The sequence below is a fragment of the Octopus bimaculoides genome, chromosome 2 (genome assembly GCF_046866305.1).
Source record: "Octopus bimaculoides isolate indiv1 chromosome 2, ASM4686630v1, whole genome shotgun sequence".
Classification (NCBI taxonomy): Eukaryota; Metazoa; Mollusca; class Cephalopoda; order Octopoda; family Octopodidae; genus Octopus; species Octopus bimaculoides.
Window position 1 is genome coordinate 27,792,655 of NC_142929.1, and position 23,158 is coordinate 27,815,812.

General features: G+C 39.2%; 1 protein-coding gene across 4 annotated transcripts in view; it reads right to left on the minus strand.

The window, feature by feature from the left end:
* Positions 1 to 23,158, minus strand: part of LOC106872746 (fatty-acid amide hydrolase 2) — a 52,243-nt gene that overhangs the window by 23,783 nt on the left and 5,302 nt on the right. The window contains exon 1 of one of the 4 annotated variants that reach the window (XM_014919836.2): positions 15,792 to 15,942. The exons of 1 other annotated variant lie outside the window; for it this stretch is intronic. The gene's annotated coding sequence lies outside the window, so the exon portion shown is untranslated. Of the gene's footprint in view, positions 1 to 15,791; positions 15,943 to 23,158 lie in introns of those variants that run through there. 2 more of the 4 variants (XM_089342048.1, XM_089342050.1) reach the window with 2 other exon arrangements.

Here is a 23,158-nt window from a genome sequence, read left to right on the forward strand (position 1 = left end):
GGAAACTTAGTAAAGTTGAAAGGATGTGAGTCTGCAATAAAAGCTAGATTTAATTTCAGTACCCAAGGATTTAATGCTTAATCTAAAGCACTAAACAGAACAAGTATTGATTTATAACATAGTCAGCAAGACCACAAATAATACAGAAGGAAAAAAAAAGTTGATCTATCAACACAAGTAGGCACTACTTTTGAACATCACTTTTGAACATCATGATAGGCACTACTTTTGAACACCATCCTCATCATCATTGTTTAACGTCCCTCTTCTGTGCATACATGGGTAGGATGGTTGACAGGAGTCAGCCAGGTAGAAAAACTACCCTGGGCTACTGTGTCTGTTTTGACAGGGTTTTTAGAACTGGATGCACTTCCTAACACCAACCACTCTGCAGAGTGGACTCAATGCTTTTTACGTGGCATTAGCACAGGCAAGCTTAGTTTTGGCATGATTTTTTACAGCTGGATGCCCTTCCAAATACCAACCACTTTACCTGGATCAATATTGACAGTAGTTGATCTTGCAGCATAAAGGAATACAAGAAAATACTTTCAGACATTTTGTCCACCAACCAATTTTGTTAAAGCACTGCCCTTAACATGCTAGACAAATCATCAGGATAAGGTCTACTATCAAATTTCAGTGTCTGAATTAGTCATTAGTTCACATTTAGGTTTTCAGCTTAAAAGTTCATTGGCTATCTTTGTAACCAAACATAGTAAATCCTGGCACAGACATTTGTTACTAATATTTGAGTGACTTTTATTTTTGAACATATTTTCACTCTGTTCCAGAATATTGTACTTTGGTACACTGTAGGTACATCAATTTTTTCTTCATGTCTTCAGTGCACTTTGCACGCTTATATGTGCCCAGTTGCACTATTCTCTCCATACTGTATATGGGTGTAAGGCCAAGGGTTTATTTATATATTTGTTGGCATCTCTATTAAATTTGCTTCTTTCATTATTGAGGTTGTGGATTTATAGAGTACAGTACCAGATGTAATGCCTAAGGTATTTAGTTACAACCCTTTACATTCTGAGTTCAAATCCTGCTGTTTATTCAATTTCTTCTTTTTCTTTTTCTTCATAACCATGTCCTTCCACTTATACTGTTTTGGAAATCTCTTCTGACTCCAACTGGGATAGCCACAGTCTTTTCATGATAAAATCTTTCTGGTTTAGAAATCTTTGTTCTGTGATAAGGAATATGCCTGAGGGCAGCAAGCTGGCAGAATTGTTAGCACACCAGGTGAAATACTTAGCGGTATTTCATGTCTTCGCATTCTGAGTTCAAATTCTACCGAGGTCAACTTTACCTTTCATCCTTTTGGGATCGATAAAATAAGTATAAGTTGGTAACTGTGGGGGTCAATGTAACTGACTATCCCCATCCCCAAAATTTCAGGCCTTGTGCCTATAGTAGAAAGTATTATTATTATTATTATTATTATTATTATTATTATCATTATTATTATTATTAACTGCAACATCACTGAAGTTTGGAGATGTAGATTTACTTACACTATATTCTTAGTAACAATATCTGTTAGTTTTCCTTCAAACTTTCCTATAAAAGCACAATGTGTACAAGAGAGTGCTCAATACTGAAAACAGAGTTATATATTATATCTTATTGAAACTGAAATTTCACAAATCATTACTCTGAGCTTTTCATTCTGAATCATTAAATGATTATGAGAAATGAAACATTAGAAAGATAGTTAAAAGACATTAATTTGCATAGATATTCAAGTAACACAATGGAAATATTTAAATGTTTAGACAAATTTTGAATGATAAAATTGTAACAAAAAGAGCTTACTGAGTGGCATACAAACATATACGAAATAAATGAAGAGGTAGAATGGACAGGTATGTCAGTTAGAAAAGGAGGATGAAAAAAAGTAAGTAAAAAAAAATGAAAAAACTGTATACAGAAAAGCAAAAAATATATATAAAAATATAGAATATATGAAAAGGTAAATATGAAAGATATAAATATATGAATGTATTAAAGGGAAAGAAAAATGAGAAGGGTTTTTCAAAATTTTGAAAAAGAATACAGAGAGAAAGATAATGTGTGTATGTTTGTGAGTACATGTGAGCAAAAAAAAAAAATCGTCACATTGCACAAGGGAAATAATCCAGATGTGTAAAACTGGAATATTGAAAAAATTGGAAGTAAGGAAGAAAAGGAAGACGGGAAAAAGACAAGTAAAAGATTCAATTGTATAGAGAAAGAAATCAAAGTTAAATAAATAATTAGTAAGTAAATATTTCAAAGCATGTTTACAACTTAAAAATTCAGACATTTCATTTAATATGTGTCAGTCACAAAGTAAAATGAAAAGCTACTCACTTAGACATAATTTACAATGCAAGTTTAAACAGAAGGTTCAATGTTTATACGGCACAGCTTGCTCTAGAAGATACTATTCTATTTTCAATACAAATAGGCTAGATCATTTCAAAATTCAAATACACTTGAACAAACTTTTTTCTTTTACTTGTTTCAGTCATTTGACTGTGGCCATGCTGGAGCACTGCCTTTAGCCGAACAAATCAACCCCAACTAAGTTATGGCGACAGCATCAGTTGTCAAGCGATGATGGGAGGACAAACACAGACACACAAATACATACATACATATATATATAAAGAAGCCTGTCATATATATATATATATATATATATATATATATATATATATATATATATATATATATATCATCATCATCATCATCGTTTAACGTCCGCTTTCCATGCTAGCATGGGTTGGACGATTTGACTGAGGACTGGTGAAACCGGATGGCAACACCAGGCTCCAATCTAATTTGGCAGAGTTTCTACAGCTGGATGCCCTTCCTAACGCCAACCACTCAGAGAGTGTAGTGGGTGCTTTTACGTGTCACCCGCACGAAAACGGCCACGCTCGAAATGGTGTCTTTTATGTGCCACCCGCACAAGCCAGTCCAGGGGCACTGGCAACGATCTCACTCGAAAATCCTACGGGAGCCAGTCAGGCGGTACTGGCAACGGCCACGCTCAAAATGGTGCATCTCATGTGCCACCCGCACAAGAGCCAGTCCAGGGGCACTGGCAACAATTTTACTTGGCTTGCCAAGTCTTCTCACGCACAGCACATTTCCAAAGGTCTCGGTCAGTAGTCATCGCCTCGGTGAGGCCCAATGTACGAAGGTCTTGCCTCACCACCTCAGCCCAGGTCTTCCTGGGCCTACCTCTTCCACGGGTTCCCTCAACTGTTAGGGTGTGGCACTTTTTCACGCAGCTATCCTCATCCATTCTCACCACATGTCCATACCAGCGCAATCGTCTCTCTTGCACGCCACAACTGATGCTTCTAATGTTCAGCTTTTCTCTCAAGATACTTACACTCTGACGGGTATTCACATTGACATTACACATCCAACGGAACATACTGGCTTCATTCCTTGCGAGCTTATGTATGTCCTCAGCAGTTACAGCCCATGTTTCACTGCCATGTAGCATGGCTGTTCGTACGCATGCGTCATACAGTCTGCCTTTTACTCTGAGTGAGAGTCCCTTTGTCGCCAGCAGGGGTAAGAGCTCTCTAAACTTAGCCCAGGCTATTCTTATTCTAGCAGCTACACTTTCAGCGCACCCACCCCCACTACTAACTTGGTCGCCCAGATAGCGGAAGCTATCGACTACCTCTAGTCTTTCACCCTGGAATGAGATAGAAGTTGTTTCCTGTTTGTTTACAGTCTTCTTTCAGTTTCCATCTACCAAATCCACTTACAAGGCTTTGGTCAACCCGAGGCTATAGTAGAAGACACTTGCCCAAGATGCCACCCAGTGAGACTGAACCCGGAACCATATGGTTGAGGAGCAAGCTTCTTACCACACAGCCATTCCTGTGCCTGTTGAAAATTATTATCATCATTATCACCATCATCATCGTTTAATGTTTGCCTTCCATACAGGCATGGGTTGAAAATGAGCACACACACACACACACATACATCCACACATGTTACTGGGTTAGCAGCTGATAATTCAAGAAGCCATTATTTTGAGTTTTATAAGCATAAAAGAAAATGTTTAATCAACTAGATATCCATAAGTGGAGCCTTAGATGTATGCAACTTATTGAAAAGTGGCAAACCTGATTCCCATTGACCAGGTAACAATGACAGAAATCATTCAGACTGCTAATGTAAAACACTGCAAAGTCTATTAGAATTGACGAGGACAGGGAGAGTTAATTCCTTGGTTTACCCTGACATTAATTTGATTGAAACTGATGAAGGAAGAAAACTCACTTGCAACAATTAGTAATCACTTCACAATTTTTTTTCTTTTCTTTTTTTTTTGTAAGGCTGCTTCACAATATGCAGTTTCTCAGACAAGCAGAGGTTACAATTAAGTAATCTGCTAGGGGATAGATGGACACTTTTGATAATCATTTATGTTGCAGCAAATCAGTCACCTCCTCTTTTTCTTTTTTCTTTTTTTTTAGCTTGTAAATAAAGTAAGACAGAGATGGTGATTTCACCATGTTTCAGGACCTAGAAGAATGAAGATGTTGGTTATACCCCATTTTGAGGTCAGTGACAGTAAGCCTCTATAATTTCTCTGGATATTATCAGGTAGGATGAGTACTACAGTTTTGGAGAGGCAGTGTCCTATCCACTGGCAAGGAACTTCATTTCAGCAGTTACAAATTAGTCGCTGGAGTAAGGGATGTCATCATCATCATCATCATCATCATTTAATGTCTGTTTTCCATGCTGGCATGGGTGGGACGGTTTGACAGCAGCTGGCAAGGCTGGTAGGACCACACTAGGTTCTGTTGTCTGTTCTGGCATGGTTTCTACAGCCGGACATCCTTCCTAATGTCAACCACTTTACAGAAAGTACTGGGTACTTTTTATGTGGCACTAGCACCAGTGCTTTTTATGTGACACTATCACCAGTATCAATTCTGTGGAGGGATCTTCTTCAATACAGCAAGGTACCAGATGTCTTGGTCTTTTATCACTTCCTTCATAAGGCTCAGTGTCTTGAGATCAGCCTTTAATGGTTCATCCCATGTTTTCTTGGATCTCCCTCTTCTATGAGTTCATCTACATTAAGTGATTGGCAGTTCTGTACACAACAATCCAAGAAGCAATTCTTTCTTAATAAGAACACCTAACATTATCTGTGTTGAAGAGTTTGTGGTATTTGTGTATAGTTCAAAAGTTGCACTTTACAAGAAACAGGAACTTCTCGGCATTGTAAATAATGATGTCTAAATTATGGGGTAGAGGAAATAAACTAGATTACTTACTGCTTCTAGACACTCATTGCATGCGGGACAGGTAAGGGAATTTCCTAAATAAACTAACTTCTCACCAGAATAACTCCTAGCTAGCATGCTGTCATATTAGGGAGCTGCTCTGTTGAAAATTTTCAAAAGGGGATAAGTAAGAGACTCACCTGCTAATATCTGCTACCAGGTTCCTAATTATTAGAGTTCTTGTGGCTCCCTATAAGAGTAGTATTTGCCTAAGACCTAATATAACAACTAGAAAAATAACTATTATTAGAATGGTGGTGATAGTTATATTTAGTTATATTTAAGCCAATCTTCTTGAGTATGACTGTCAGGTCCATTTGAATGGTGTTGCCATTCAAATTGCATGAATGTTAATATCACTGAATAAATTTGAGATGGCAGGAGGCATAGGTTTCTTTTTGAGGGCATCAAGGTTAAGTAATTCTATGACATCAGCTGCATCACTCTGTCATAGCTTCCCATAGAAGTATCAAGCAGTGAGTCGACCTCTTTTTGACCCAGTAGGAATTCAAATAATATGAGTATACACACACACACACATTTCTAGGTTGGCAGTTGGTTATTCAAATAACCATTAAATGTACAAAGTACATGTCTAATGAATCAGATGTCCATGATAATTGAAACTTATCTGTTATCATTCTAAGGTCAAGGTTACTTTTTCTAGCAAATTGTATTCATGAGGACAAAGGTATATTTCAGAATATATGGAGTGCTTTTCAGCTAAATCCAAGGCCACAAATATGATGGTTTTGAAACAAGAGATATGCCACTAGTCAAAAAGTAGTCAAAAGAAGTGCCTATAATTCCCATTACAAATTCCAAAACCATATGGTAATATCCATTTAAATTTCAAGGAAGTAGTGAAGTAAGTACATGCTCTTTTGATCCATTTGAAAAACCACAACATGTAATACTCATGTCAAATGTTGAATGTGCATGTATCACCTTGCTACACCCTAACAAGATGGGATAAGATTGGTTTCTTGTGACACCTTATAAGAAGGTGGAATAAAAATACTGTTGACACCCTTATGATATTAGTACATCTACAAAATTTAGGCAGTTTTTCACAAAAAGAGGTAAAAATCAGAAAGGTATGAATGGGCTAGATTAGAGGCAGGAAGAAAAAATAAGAAAGAGGAAGTTGGTTAAGGAAAGAAAGTGAAGAAACAGAAGTAAGAGAAGGGAAAGAAAGAATGGTCGGAAGAGAGAGACAAAGAGGAACAGAATGAAGTATAAGGAAGAGATATACAGAAAATGTTAGGCTGTGCCAGAACATGAATGTCATTAATCTTGAACACTATTGTAGAGAGAGGGCGCTAGTGTTTAACCAGTTTGAATAAGGCATACAGCCAGAAGAATTCTTCTCCTCAACATAGTTGCTCCTAATTGTGGTCACCAAGTAATATCAAACTAATAGTGGAACTTGAGGCAGTTCAACGCTGTTACACAAAGAAGATTGATGAGGTCTTGAAAATGGCTTCAAAACTGACACTCCTATGAGCTGATGACCTCATTCTTAAAGCTGAATCTGTAATAGAATTAGAAAAGAAATTCCAGGCGTGGAAGCAAAGTTTAGTATCAAGGGAAAGCAAAGTTAACTTAGCAAAGCCCTAACTTTTAGTAAGTATGAAATCAGACGGGACTTTACTTCCATCAGGAAAATGACCTTGTTCAATGTGTAGGAAAAGAGTAGTCATAAAATCCGTATGGTATACCAAGTGCAAACTATTGAAACACAAGAGGTGCAGTAGGATCTCAGGCAAGTTAACAGAGAAAGACTGTGTAAGTGACATATGCACAAAAGCAATAATCGCTAAGAACACATGAGAGATAGGTTCTCTGAAATATCTAGGACCCCTAGTGACAGTTGATATTTGCTCTTATCTAAGTGGCCTAATTAGCAGTGGAGGAAGGTGTCCTGAAAGAATAGTAGTCAGTGTAAGAACAAACTGAAGAAAGTTCAGAGAGTTATTACCACTGTTAGTAACAAAAGGTTTCTCTCTCAGGAGGAAGGTAGACTGTATGATTCTTGTGCATAAACTGCAGTGGTACATGGTAGGCCCTGAATGCAAAAGACTTATGAAGACTAGAAAGAAATGAAGCAAGCATACTCAGGATATGCAGTGTCAGATTACATCAGTAGTTCTTAACCCCTTTTGTAGTGCCCTTTTGAGTTATCGCAAGTAAACTAATTTAACATGAATGATAATTTACAAATTTTACTCTAAATATGAGTTGTATAAGCTTTCAACTGAAATGATAAAGACTAATGAAGACAAAAGTTGTAAATTTAATTTATACATTGCAAGTTTTTATCATGTTTAATATAATTACTACAATAGGTAAAATTTAATGTGTTAATTATGTTACCTCACCACTTCCTAAAGCTTAATGCCCCCTTTGACATACCCAGCACTCCCTTTGGGCAGTATTGTCTATGTTAAGAACCTCAACTTGAATGGTGGAGTACATAAACCTCAAAATGAATGACGGAGTACATATGTGTTAAGAGAAAAACTAAGCATGAGAAATATCAGATATGGTGTGCAAGAGAGAAGATTGCGATGGCACAGATGAAATGTACAGGGATGTGTAATGTCAATGTGAATACCCGTCAGAGTGTAAGTATCTTGAGAGAAAAGCTGAACATTAGAAGCATCAGTTGTGGCGTGCAAGAGAGACGATTGCGCTGGTATGGACATGTGGTGAGAATGGAGGAGGATAGCTGCGTGAAAAAGTGCCACACCCTAACAGTTGAGGGAACCCGTGGAAGAGGTAGGCCCAGGAAGACCTGGGCTGAGGTGGTGAGGCAAGACCTTCGTACATTGGGCCTCACCGAGGCGATGACTACGGACCGAGACCTTTGGAAATGGGCTGTGCGTGAGAAGACCCGGCAAGCCAAGTAAGATCGTTGCCAGTGCCCCTGGACTGGTTCTTGTGCGGGTGGCACATGAGATGCACCATTTTGAGCGTGGCCATTGCCAGTACCGCCTGACTGGCTCCCGTAGGATTTTCGAGCGAGATCGTTGCCAGTGCCCTGGACTGGCTTGTGCGGGTGGCACATAAAAGACACCATTTCGAGCGTGGCCGTTTTCGTGCAGGTGACACGTAAAAGCACCCACTACACTCTGAGTGGTTGGCGTTAGGAAGGGCATCCAGCTGTAGAAACTCTGCCAAATCAGACTGGAGCCTGGTGTTGCCATCCGGTTTCACCAGTCCTCAGTCAAATCGTCCAACCCATGCTAGCATGGAAAGCGGACGTTAAACGATGATGATGATGATGATGATGAAGGGCAGCTGTGTAAACAAGTGCCAACTGTTTAATGTGGATGGAACATGTGGGAAAGAAGGACCATGAAGAAGCGAGACAAAATAGTGGAAGCCAATCTCAGGATGTTGAGCCTCATGAAGGAGATGACAAAGGACCAAGATGGTTGGCAATACACAGTATTCAAGAAGTTCTAAAGGCATTGCGTGTGCACACAACTGGGCTCCTTTCAAGCTTTCTTGATCCCCTCATCTCCTTGTCTATCAATCACTCTTCTAACTACAGTATTATTCTGCTGCTGTAATTAAATGAGAGCAGAGTTACTTATTTCTTCCCCCCACCCATCCTTTCTGAACCAATTATCTCTCTCACTTCCTTTTGATATCCACCTCTCATTCCCTACATATACATTCCATTGATCATCTTTTCTGCGCTACCAGTTATCTTTCCATTGAACTACATCCTATGGACACCTACACCTCATTCTTAACACAGACTCCTATCGACCATTGACCACCCCTCCATCTTTGTTTACCACTCATAACGTTTGATGAGGTCAGCTGTGTAAAGAAGTGCCGATCTCTAACTGTGGAAGAGGCAAATCCAGGACGACCTGGGATGTGGTGGTGAAGCACAACCTTTGAACGCTGGGCCTCACTGAGGCAATGACAAGCAACCGAAACCTTTGGAGATATGCTGTGCTTGAGGAACCCCAGCAAGCTAAGTGAGATCATAGCTATGGTCTATGCTAGTTTCACATAACCGGCCCATTTAAGAGTTCCCTTCAATCGTTGGGCAACGTGCTGTACTTGAGAAGACCTATTGAGTCAAGTAAAGTGGCTGTCATGACCGATGCCAGTACCGCCTGACTGGCACGTAAAAAACACCCATTACAGTCTTGGAGTGGATGGTGTTAGGAAGAGCATCCAACTGTAGAAACCTTGCCAGATCAGAGTGGAGCCTGGTGCAACCTCCTGGCTTGCCAGTCCTCAATCAAACCATCCAACCCATGCCAGCATGGAAAGCGGACATTAAACGATGATGATAATGATGATGGTGATGAACATTCACCCTTCTGTACCTCTGACCTCCTCCACTATACATCTTTCACTCTCTCCCCAAAGCCTTGCAAACTTTACCTGTCCACCCAAGCTTGTCATCTCCCTATCTCTCATTCTCCCTGCTGTCTACAATTATGCTCTTATTCTGTTATTCGTCATCCCACCTGTGCAGCCAGTAATCACTTCCTTTCTCTTGAACCACTTCTATGGATATCAATTCCTCATTCTTACCATCTGCCCTCAAGCTCATGCCTGCCATTGACCACTCCATATTTGCTTTTCATCCTTCCAAGATCAATAAAATATCAGTCAAGTACTAGGGTCAATGGTATCCATTAACCCCTTCCCATAAAAAACTGATGGCCTTGCACCTAAATCAGAAAACTTTATTATTATAATTATTGATTGAGAGAGCAGTGCATGCCATCAAAGCGACACTGGGGTAAAATATACAAAGCTCAATATACCCATCAGACTACCTGTCTAAGGGTACACCAGGCACATACATCACAACCATATGTGGTGACGTGGTGATCTCATATCAAGATAAACAGCACATGACCTTGCAGGTAGGGCCCAGTTAGAATTTTCTTCAGGTCGAGTAGCCCATCCCACTCAAAAGGTCCCTGAATAAGGGTTGTTTAAGTATGTTGAACAAAACACTCACGTTTTCAAAGCTGAAATAACCAAACTCCAAAGAATTCCTCTCAACACATGGCTATGATCCTCCCCCACTACTTCTGCTCGTGATCAGAGATGCACATATCGCCAGCTACTAAGGGACATGCTCAATTGTTGAAGATCAAACAACTGACAAGCAAATCTGTGGTATTGAGCAGAATATTTGCTGTAGCCCATCTTTTATACAAAGAAAAGAAAACAATGTACACGATAACACTTAAGATCAGAAGCCATGAGAGCCGTTGCCTGGTATTGCACCAGGGCATTTATTATTATAATTATTATTATTATGGTGGTGGCATACTACTACTACTACTACTACTACTACTAGGCTGGTGGATTGGCAGAATCATTAGAGCATCAGAAAAAATATCTCATGATATTTCTTGTAAATCTTTACATTTTGAGTTCAAATCTCACTGAGGTCAACTTTACCTTTCAATCTTTCAGGGTTGATAAAATAAAGTACCAGTTTAGCACAGGGGTTGATGTAATTCACCAACCCCTTCCACTTAAAATTGATGATCTCGTACCTAAATGAGAAGCCATTATTATGTTTTAGTTTTGCTCTAACTTATACGAGTTGCAACCGAGTCTCAACCAGAAATGTCAAAAGACAGCAAGATTTTGCATTTAAAGGTGGGGTGTCTGTAGAAGAAAAGAAAAAAGACAATACAGAATGAGTGAGGTTGCATTTATATGGAGAGGAATTTACATAGAATATGTAAGATACCCATAAGTATGATCTTTTGTAATTCACTTATTTTGGGGCTGTCAGGGATTTTTGGTCTACAAATTTGATTGCTCCTCTTGACAAATTTGATTGCTGCTCTAATAATAATAGGTAATGTTGCTGCTTTGAAATACCACATCCTTCTGATTTCAATCAAGTCCTTATATTTGCTCATCATCATCATCATCATCATCATCATCATCATCATCATCATCATCGTTTAACGTCCGCCTTCCATGCTAGCATGGGTTGGACGATTTGACTGAGGACTGGCGAATCAGATGGCTACAATAGGCTCCAATCTGATTTGGCAGAGTTTCTACAGCTGGATGCCTTTCCTAACACCAACCACTCCGAGAATGTAGTGGGTGCTTTTATGTGCCACCGGCACGAAGGCTAGTCAGGCGGTACTGGCAACGACCACATTCAAAATGGTGTATTTTACATGCCACCTGCACAGGAGCCAGTCCAATGGCACTGGCAATGATCTCGCTTGAATGTTTTTTCACGTGCCACCGGCACAAGTACCAGTAAGGCGACTCTGGTAATGATCACGCTCAAATGGTGCTATTTACATGCCACTGGCACGGAAGCTAGACACTGCTCTGGCAACGATCACGCTTGGACAGTGTTCTTAGCGCTCCACTGGTACAGGTGCCAAATTTCCAAATATTTTCAGAAATGTGTTTTTGTCAGCTGGGGCTGTAACATTAATCAGAAGACAAGTCTTTTCAATATGATTTTTCACAATGAGATCTGGCCAGTTTGCCTGTATTTCCTTATCAATATGGACACTGAAATTCCAGAGGATGATAATGTCATAATTCTAGACAACTTGTGGTGGCTTGTGTTCCCAAATATTTAACTGACCTCAAGTTGACCTCAGCTGAACCCAAAATGCAAAGAGCCAAACAAATATTACAAGGCATTTTTTCTGAGGCTCTAACAATTCTGCCAATTCACTATCATAATCATCATCATCATCATCATCATTTAACATCCATTTTCCATGATCGTATGGGTTAGATGGTTTAACAGATGGGAAGTTGGAGAGCTGCACCACACACCAGTCTGTTTTGGCTTGGTTTCTATGGCTGGATACCCTTCCTAATGCCAACCACACCATAGAATGTATTGAGTGCCTTTTATGTGTCACTAGCACAGGTGCCTTTTATGTGCTACCGGCACATTTATAAATATTTAAATGCATGAATATTATGAAAAATATATTTCTTGCTCATTCAGATGTGTATCTTGCACTTGGTGATCAATAAGAGTTTATGGTTGAGATGTTAGCTTCACAATCATTATAGTTCCAGACTCAATCTGTGTGCAACACCTTGGGCAAGTGTCTTCTGCTGCAGCCTCAGGTAGACCAAAGTCTCGTCAATAAAGTTTGTAAGATAGAAACTGTGTGAAGCCTATCAGATGAGTGTGTGCATACAAACACATCTGATAGGCTTCCACACATGCCTACATACATATATTAAGATAGTGCATATGGTGTTGCTTGCTAGTATGTAGCTTCATGATACTTCTGAGATCCTACAGCATTTTAAAAGAAAGTCTAATGATTGTAAGACTGCATGTACTGTTATACAGAGTAGATATAACTTGAATTGTAAAGTAATAGGCCTATATATTTGTAGCTAAAGCAGATATATGTGTACTCATGTTGTTTTATCATGGATCACCATATATTTGTAGTCTTACTGTATGTAGTAAAGAGAGTCCAACTGCTTATTTTCCCTTTCTTTTTTTTAAGGGACGTGTGAGCACAGTATTTGCCTAGTCTAACACCACTACCTGACCCATGGATACATTTAACAGGCTTTACTCAATTGCAAGCATTCAAACCAGACTCATCAACAACTTGAAGGAGGATATAAGATTAGATTCTGTCCATGAACTGAACGTGGCAATGATGAATCAAGATGCTTGGAGAAATGGCTTTGTCTTCAAGGCAAAATAAAACGGCTAACATTCTAGATCAGGCGTTTTCAAACTGTGGTCCGCGGACCACAGGGGGTCCGCAAGGACAAGACAGGGGGTCCGTGGACAGCAAATATTTTTTATGGGCAATTTGATTTTATATATGTTTTTTAATCGAAATCTTTTAATTGACAATAAACCTATTTGTTAAATACTGTTAAATAAATAAATGTAAAAATATGTTATTTTAAGCAAATATTTATGTATAAATTTCATAAGTGTTTATAAGGGGGTCCCTAAGGTAAAGCCTGAAATATAAAGGGGTCCGCAAGTCAAAAAGTTTGATAACCCTTGTTCTAGATCACGTGTATAGAAAAGCCACTCATCTTAGTCACTCACACACTCCAACTTCTGGCCCACAGATATGCTGTGTCTTCACTCGTCCTTATCTACTACTACTAAAGTAGTCCCTACTCTTTGGAACTTGTTAGTCTCAGACCACCCCCTGCATCCCTCAGTACTCATACTGTGTACAACTCCAAATTCTGCACTAACTACCACGCCCAGTCCTTGCCAAAATGTCGGTATTCTGGAATTACTTCCCTTCACATCTTTTTCCCTACACCTGTCGATTTGCGATATCAAACTCATCAGTTTCAGAGGGCATTTGAATGCCAGGCACAAACCTTACCTCTGCCCTATATTATATTACATAGAGACATTTTTTGTTCGTTTTCAGAGCCCCGATATAGTATTTACCTCGTCAGAAGTAGGTTTTCTTCAGGTCAATACGTGAAAGTATTTTCGACAGCAAAATGTAGAATGCAATGAAGAATGGTCGTAATTTTGCAGAAAAATAATTGTATTGTGTATTTTCTGTTATTCGTCCTCTCTTCTATTAGCATCCGATGCGTTTAGTTAATTAATAATCACGCTATACTCACGCTAATTAGGAATGTAATCAAATTATGTCATGAATAACGACAGAATCCACACTGGATGCTTCAAAGCAGGGTTTTTCAGAGGAATGGCGCAAAGAGGAGTGAAAAACAGAAGGACAAATTGTTATGTTTAAATGAATTTCAAATGGTCTCTAGCTTTTAAACTTTGTTCGAAAACCTTGATGAATAATGATATGTGGTTGCAAACTCTTTCTTGTCTTGTCGTTAAGAGGGTACCCCCAAATTTCTCTAATATTTTTTGAGGATGTAGAATTTGCCAGTTGGAGAAGCATCGCTTTATGGTATCTAATTCGCACTAAACAAACACTACAGTAGAATTGTTTCCTTTCTTTTTTTTAATGCCGGGAAAACATCGACTTTTGACAAATACTTTTGACATTCATGAGACTGGAAACACGCACACGCGAAGGTGCGCGTGCGCGCGTTTCGCTTAGGGATACCGGCAAAGAATATAAACATCAGCTAGAAGACCGGTGCATTATGAAGATGTTCCCTAAGATATCTGCTCTGCACAGATTTAGATACGACTTGCCATTATGCCGTGAATAAATCCGCCGACTACTTCTAACCTATGAAGCTATTTTCACCAACTGCGATATAAAATAAAATAACTAAATCCTTTGAATGAGTGAAGAGGCTGTAGCAAACGTTATTCTCTACCCAATGACTTTTGCAAGACTTCTCTTCTACAACATTCCACCATTCATTGAATATTCATTCGAAAGAAAATTCTTTTAAAATACTCCAACTAAAGTCTACTAGACGTATAGAATTGAGACTTTTAGCTTCATTCTGACAAATGTTCCTTTTTAGAATTCAATTCTGCACATAACGATGTTTCAAAGTATAATTAAACCTCACCAAAACCATTATCATCATAACCACAAATTCGTCTTTTATCTGTTTATTTAAGAATGCACGAATGGTGCGTCTTGAAAAAAAAACAGAGACTGGTTGTCTGTGGAACTGCCGGCAAAAAATACTGTATACACAGAGACCATATATATATATATATATATATATATATATATATAAAGTCAAATCACTAAAGTAAGAAAAAATAATAACGAACCAAGGTTTTTCATTCATTCGTTTATATGTAGAGAGAGAGAGAGAGAGAGAGAAAGCGAGGGGGGGGGGCGATGAGTTTTCTTTTAATATATAGACGTATAATCAGTGGGAGGGCAGAATGAAATTTTGCAACATTCTCAAGGTATACAAAAAAAAAAAAAACCGAAATAAAACAAAATTCAATTTCGAAATTAGAGACACAAATCAAAGATAAACCGGGGCCGATCGTTATCCGAACCGATGAGATGGCTTTAGAGAAAAACTGATACAAAATCTCGACCAATCTTATATATATATAAGTATATATATATATATATATATATATATATATATATATATATATATATATATATATATATATATATAACCTTAGCTTATATACTCGTGGTGTATAATACGAAAAATTTAATACAACAAACTGGATGGGTTGCATTAGTCTCGAGTAAACAGTGAGCGTGTATATAGATAGACCGATAGATAGACATGTAGACAGATAGATGAAGAGAGAGAGAGAGAGAGAGAAGACAGACAGACAGATATTCGCTGTGGATCTTAAAGAAATTGGTAAAAATGTGAACAATATGATATAAAATACAATAGATTGAGAGTAGATGTAGGAAAATTGCTTAGAACAATAAATCGCTTAGATTTTGCACGCTTAAAATAATATATGTGTGTGTGTGTTGTAATCAATGTATGTTTGGATCAACAGCTATTAAATAAGAAAGTAAAGGAAGAGTATTGACAAACCTAGTAAAATATTCGATGCCGGGTTCGCGTCTGTTTGGATGAGGCGAAGAAAATAAGAGTGAGAGAGAAACTAACAGGTAAACAGCAGCAGCAGCAATGCGGGATATAAAGAAATTGATGACTCGATAGCAAGCAGGACAATAGACGGACTGGACTGACGCAAGCAACTCATTAGTAAGAAGGCGGCGGTGGAGGAGGAGGGGGAGGAGGAGGAGGGGGAGGAGGAGGGGGAAGGCAGGACAACAAATTATCTGCCCCTGTCGTCTGCTAAATTTTGTCATGACACAGAGAGAAAGAGAAAGAAAGAAAGAAAGAAAGAAAGAGGGAGAGAAAGAAAGAAAGAAGAGAACCGTATGTGTGCGTGTGCGTGCATGTATTGACAAAATGAATAGATAGATAGATAGATAGATAGACAGACAGACAGATAGATAGATAGATAGATAGATAGATAGATAGATAGATAGACAGACAGACAGATAGATAGATAGATAGATAGATAGATAGATAGATGGATAAATAGACAGATAGATATATGCATTTGTGGAGAGAGAAAAAAAATATATATATATATATATAGAAAAAAATATATATAGAGAGAGAAAATATATATCTGTATGTGTGTGTATACACACACACGAAAGATATTTTTTTTTCTATTCTACTCTCATTCTCTTGCTTTGTATCATAATTTTCTTCAAATTTCTTGAAGGTCAATGACAAATATCTGTTCATCTATCCATTTATCCATCGATCTACTTATCTCTCTCTCTCTCTCTCTCTCTCTCTTTCTCTCTTTATCTGTCTCTATGCCTGACTGCCTCCTTGTCTACACACCGTTATTTTCTCGAGTACAATTTGATCTCGTATATAATGCGACTGACCCTCCCTTTTGGGACCTTGAAAAGGGTAATTTTTATTATTATCATTATCTTACATGGCAACTTTTGAACCTTAGGGTTGTTGGTTACTAGTTTCCTAATAAAGTAATCACTGGTTTACATTATTTCCGTCTATAAGAATGAATGCACCGGATTCTTGACGATGTTTATTATTCACTCGTTGATGTTTTTTTCCGGAGAAAAGATACACACACTCAGCCTCTCTTTCTCTCTCTCTCACTCACTCCCACTTTATCACTCTTTCCCCTCTTTCACTCTTTCTCTCGTTTTTCTCTCTCTCTCTCTCTCTCTCTCTCTCTCTCTCTCTCTCTCTCTCTCTCTCTCTCATTTTATGTATGCATATGTGAGTGTGTGTGTGCGTGTGTAATATATGTGCATGTTTTGAGCCATCCCATAAATAATGCGGTTTTTTCAACTGCATGAACCAAAGTCGGAGGGGGACACGATAAACGGTAAATTTTGGGAAGTGCACCCGCACGAGTTTCACTAAGAAAAATTTTTAAAACTCGAATTTTTTGCGTGGAATCAAGTACCCTGACCTCCTACTGTGCTGCAAACCACTTATTTTTTTTTTCGGAAAAAATGGTTGGGAAACTGGACACCCCCTCCTCCATCCCGGAATCATTGGAATCTTTTTTTTTTTTTTTTTGAATAAATTACGGTGACCTCCTAGTGTGCCACAAGACACTTTTTTTGTTCAGAAAACGGGAGGTGGGGTGGGGTGGAACCCTCGGAAGTGGCACTCTCTCTCTCTCTCTCTCTCTCTCTCACACACACACACACACATCTTTCATGTAATACACGAAGTTTACCTAAACTTTCAATGGTATAGCAATATATTATATTATATATATCATCATCATCATCGCCCGCATTTCATATATGCCAGTGCCGGAGGCACGTAAAATGCGCCATTCGAGCGTGGTCGATGTCAGTGCCCCCTGACTGGGGGGTGGGGGTGAATTTCCGAGGGTTCCATCCCTATCCCACTTCCTGTTTTCTGGAGAAAAAAAAGTGTCTTGTAGCACATTAGCAGGTCATCGTAATTCGTTCAACGAAGAAAAAAAATTTTCTACGATTCCTGGATGGGGGAGGGGGGCAGTTTCGAACCCCTCTTTTTTTCCGAACAAAAATAAGGGGTTTGCGGCACATTGGAAGGTCAGGGTATCTGATTCCACGCAAAAAATCCGAAGGATTTTTTTCTTTTTCTTAGTGAAATTCGTGCACCTTTTGTCTTGAAACCAAAGATTGTCGCTTTTCTTCTAGCTCCTGACTTCAGCCGCTCAAGCTGCTGGCAGTAGATCTTTGGGATCTTTTTTAAAACGGGGGCCACATTTTTCATTAATGTTTTACGTAGTGCTTTTGGTACCGAAAGACTTTCAAACTTCGTATACTTATCTATTTTGTGTTATAGAACAGAAAAATATTTTTGTATTCGAATTTATTTCATGTAAAAAATTGTTTTATTTCGATAATTTCAACCAATCACTGACGTCCATTCAGCCGATATACATTAAGTGCCGACTACATAAACAAACGATTCTTCGTTTTATTTGCTTTTTTCATTTTAAATTTGCTTTAACCCTAACCCTAACCCTAACTCTAACCCTAGGGTTAGGGTTAGGGTTACAGTTAGGGTTAGGGTTAGGGTTAATTGTTTCAGAATCGTTTGTTTATGTAGTCGGCACTTAATGTATATCAGCTGAATGGACGTCAGTGATTGGTTGAAATTACAGAAATACGACAACTTTAACATGGAATAATTTATGGATTTCTTTTTTTTTTAAGAAGACTAAGAGAAAAAGATGTTTTATATGACACATTCTACCAGTGATCCAAGTTTCAAAGTGTTTCGTTGATGAAAAATGTGGCCCCCGTTTTAAAAAAGATCCGATCTTTGTTATCGTTTGGTTTGGGTTTAAAAGATCAAGTGGACTAAACCTTTCATATCTCACCAAACAGATAAACAACACCTTATGTGGGTGAAGACCTCCTTTAGCCTGGGGTGCCACTGTTTCTCTTTTCCCTACCCACTGTCATCGGCGCTTGATATTTTTATAGAGAACCCATTTCTCATCACCACTCACTATTCGGTCCAAAAAGGTATAGAAAAGTGGTTATACACCATTAGGTGTACACCCGCTTTCCTATATTAAATTCAAAAGAAACAACGTAACGCTGACTCTGAAGTATCAACACAACAATATTTATTTATGTAGGAAATGGGCATGGTTGCTGAGACGTTGGAATGCTGGAGAGAAAGCTTGACATGACCATGCTCATGGCCAGCCGGCCGAGAAAGAGATGAAAAGAGCGGGAACGTTTTAGATGTTGAATTCCACGCATGCGCATGGGACTCTTCCTGTGTTCCTTCCGGAACTATTCCCTGCGCATGCGTAGATGAAAACGCAGTAATGGCGCCAAATGACGTCACTACAATGGCTCCCCCTCGAGTGCGGAAGCACGAAAATAGAAATTTTGGAGGGACGTCTGAGGCAAGATGGCCACCAAAAACCACCCACAAGATGTGGCACAAACACACACAAAGAAAAATCAAAGAAATGAATGTTAATACGCAGGAAGTTGTGGTCAGTGAGCAGAGCTGTAGTTGAGCGTCGGATGCTAGTTGGGACCTGTTACCTGGTACTGAATATTGTGGATGGTCTGTTGATCGTGAGTGGAAAACATCCACTCTAACAGAGTCGTGTTAAAACCGCGCTTGTTGATGTTGGTTGCTTGTGTATGTGTAGAAATCATGTTGACGATGTTGGCAGTACGTTGAGTCGTATTGCTGCTGGCGACGTCGGGGGGCGATGCTTGTAGTTCGTCGTGGTTGTTGATGTCGTCGCTGTAAACTGGCTGTGTTCTGTATGTGTGGTAGTAATGATGTTGACAGTGGTGTTTGAAAAGGTACGCTTTCTAAGACGGTCGACAGACACAATCTCTGTACGACCATTAGCGTCGACCTTGAAGAAATTTAACCCAAGACTGTGGGTTGGGCGAGGCGTGTAAGGCAGCCTTAAATTGCCTATGAAAACGCTCAATCATTCCATTAGAAGCGGGATGGTAGCTGTTGGTGCGTATCAGGAGAGAGAAATTTAACAGGGCGTCTATTTGAGAGGTACCGTTGAGTGGCATTGCTGGAAAATGCTGTCATGAATTCGGAGCTGCGAGCAAGTAAGCATCAATAAATGTTATGTACTCACTGAAATGTAACTGTGCATTTTACTGCTATTTTCAGCAAGTAGAGGACGCTGTGTAAGAATGAATTGACGTCTCGTGAAACATGTAGGAAATTGCTCAAAAAGTTGTTAGGATGAAATAACCGTGAAGTTTTTTGTGTGAAAAACCACAAAGGTCTTAGCAGTAAAGAAGTCTTTGTTTATAGGCTATGGAAGTCATTGACAAAATGAGAAACTTTAACGTAGAAAAAATTTCTTAGCTTTTCACTTGTGTTTGATGAGAATGTAGAGGCAATCCTGGTGTTGAACGTCGCGAAACATACGAATTCAATGGCTGTTGAAACGAGGTCTGTAGATCTTTTTAGCTCGGGGTACCAATTGTAGCATTATTGGTCGCAGTTCAGATTTTCGGCTGCAGTTGTTCTTTTAGTCGGGTCACCAGTTATAGGTTAGTGCTGGGCTGCGTGTTTGAATCACGTCGGGGTCACCAGTTATAGGAAAGTGGTTATACACCATTAGGTATACACCCGCTTTCCTATATTAAATTCAAAAGAAACAACGTAACGCTGACTCTGAACTATCAACACAACAATATTTATTTATGTAGGAAATGGGCATGGTTGCTGAGACGTTGGAATGCTGAGAGAAAGCTTGACATGACCATGCTCATGGCCGGCCGGCTGAGAAAGAGAGATGAAAAGAGCGGGAACGTTTTAGATGTTGAATTCCACGCATGCGCATGGAACTCTTCCTGTGTTACTTCTGGAACTATTCCCTGCGCATGCGTAGATGAAAACGCAGTAATGGCGACTGTATTTTGGCGCCAAATGACGTCACTACAAAGGTTCCCAAAATTTACCATTATTTTTTTCAAAACTTTAATGGAAGTGACAAAGGAGCATATTCGGCATATTTTTCTTTATAAAAGCAACAACGCAATGGAAAGTGCGAGTAATATTCATGCAGTATATGGGAATCGGACAATAAGCGTAAGCCAGTGTCAACGGTGGTTCCAGAAATTCCGAGCCGGAAACTGTAGCCTAGAAGACAAGCCTCATCCTGGAAGATCTGTCGAGCTTGACGAGGATGTCCTGCAAACTGTGATGGAACAAAATCCCATCGTAACTGTTGAGGAACTAGCAGAGAAATTTGGATTTGGTCATTCAACCATTCATCGACACCTGCATGACATCGGAAATGTCAGCAAATTGGGTCAGTGGGTTCCTCACACACTTTCCAAGTCTAATCAAGCGTAAAGAGTAAATGTGTGCTCTTTGCTGTCACGTCTCACGAATGAACCTTTTTAGACCGAATAGTGAGCGGTGATGAGAAATGGGTTCTCTATAAAAATGTCAAGCGCCGAAGACAGTGGGAAAGGAGAAACAGTGGTACCCCGGGCTAAAGAAGGCCTTCACCCACGTAAGGTGTTGTTTATCTGTTTGGTGAGATATGAAAGGTTTAGTCCACTTTAAACTTTTAAACCCAAACCAAATAATAATAATAAAGGAGATCTACTGCGAGCAACTTGAGTGGCTTAAGTCAGCGCTAGAAGGAAAACGACCATCTTTGGTTTCAAGACGAGAGGAGTTTTTCCATCAGGATAATGCTCGGCCACATACAGCGGGGATGACATTCCAATGGCTGGAGCAGTTTAAATGGAAAACAATGCCCCACCCGGGGCATTGTATATAATATAATTCGCCGGACATTGCCCATCTGATTATCATTTATTTTGCAGTCTTCAAAATCAGTTGAACGGAAAAAAATATGAATTCTGTAGGAGAGATTAAAATAATACTGGAGGAATATTTTTCGTCAAGGACAAGTGAATTTTGGAAGAGAGGCCTTGCAAATCTACTAGGTAGACGGAAGAGCATTATAGAAAATGAAGGAGAGTATATTTTAGATTAAAAAAGAAGTTTGTTTATCTTAATTTTGAAAAATAAAAGAAATATGAAAAAACTGCATTATTTATGGGATGACCCAATATTATATTCAGGTTATTTAAAAGAAATCTGAGCATTCCTATACCCCTGCCCTGATTTTGTTTCCTCACAACATTAAGAAAAATTGTTATTTTTCAATGAAATGTTCTGCAAACACCTTTCAGATGGTATAGACAACGATATTATCAGAATTTAATGTGGGGGGAAAAATGATGAGCTCTCACGCTGATAATCAACCATAGCTCCCAAATCCATACTGACACGCATAATTTAAAAATTCACTTTACATTTTGTAGATATATGATTTTTTGGTCTCAAAGTGTTATCTTCGGCAGAATTTGAAAATTTTGATGAGATTGGACCCATCGGGTTCCAGTTCAAGAGATTTAGGCACCATGATAACTTTGTGACAGACACCGAAGAGCTTGTAGCCAAGCTGCACTATGCTAAAGAGTGGGAAGACCTTTCATTTGAAAAGATACACTTCAATGCGGAAGTTGATGCTTCTGTAGTGACGCCTAATAGCAGACGACATTTCCGGAAAGTTTATCCACGCATGCGCAGGGACTAGTTCCGGAAGGAATACAGGAAGAGTCTCATGCGCATGCGTAGTCATCGATATCCAAACGTTCCCGCTTCTTTCACCCTCTTTGCTCGCTGATCTTCGAAGAGCCTAGACGTCACAGCAGAGCTCTCTCACAACCCAGCACTGGGGCTAGACAGAAAACCACGAACTTCATTGACGGCGTCTCAGTAACCAAAGGGCGAAGTGCTGCCGAATTCCCTCCTAGTGTGAGCTGAATTCTATTGTAATAAATATTGTTGTGTTGATAGTTTAGAGACTGCGTTCCGTTGTTGTCTTCAAGAAATTTAATGTACGGGAGCGGAGTACACCTAATGGTGTATAACCACTTCCCTACACTTCTAAGATAATTGCTAATCGGTAGATTTAAGATCCTCATCTGGAAGGCATTAGCAATAATCAAAGAGATAACTTCAGAAAGTTCTCACAAAAATCATTGTTCAAGTCATCAGGGTTTCAAAGTAAAGTTTTATAAATAACGTACAGGGGCAGAGTTCGGCAAACCAGAAAATGCAATATATTATCCTTGCTGTTAAAATTTTCTGGACAAACTGGGATACAGCACATGAGCAGGCATTCACTAAGACAGACTCTTGCGATTGAGAGTTTGCTGATAATCAAACGGTGCTTTGGTTATCGACCATAGCTCCCATATCCATATCACTGCAGCCCCTGAGTGGAACGACTACCGATTATTTTATGAAAGGAATGCGTTTGAGCAGTGATAGAGAGGTTCCGAAATGCAACTTACTAACAT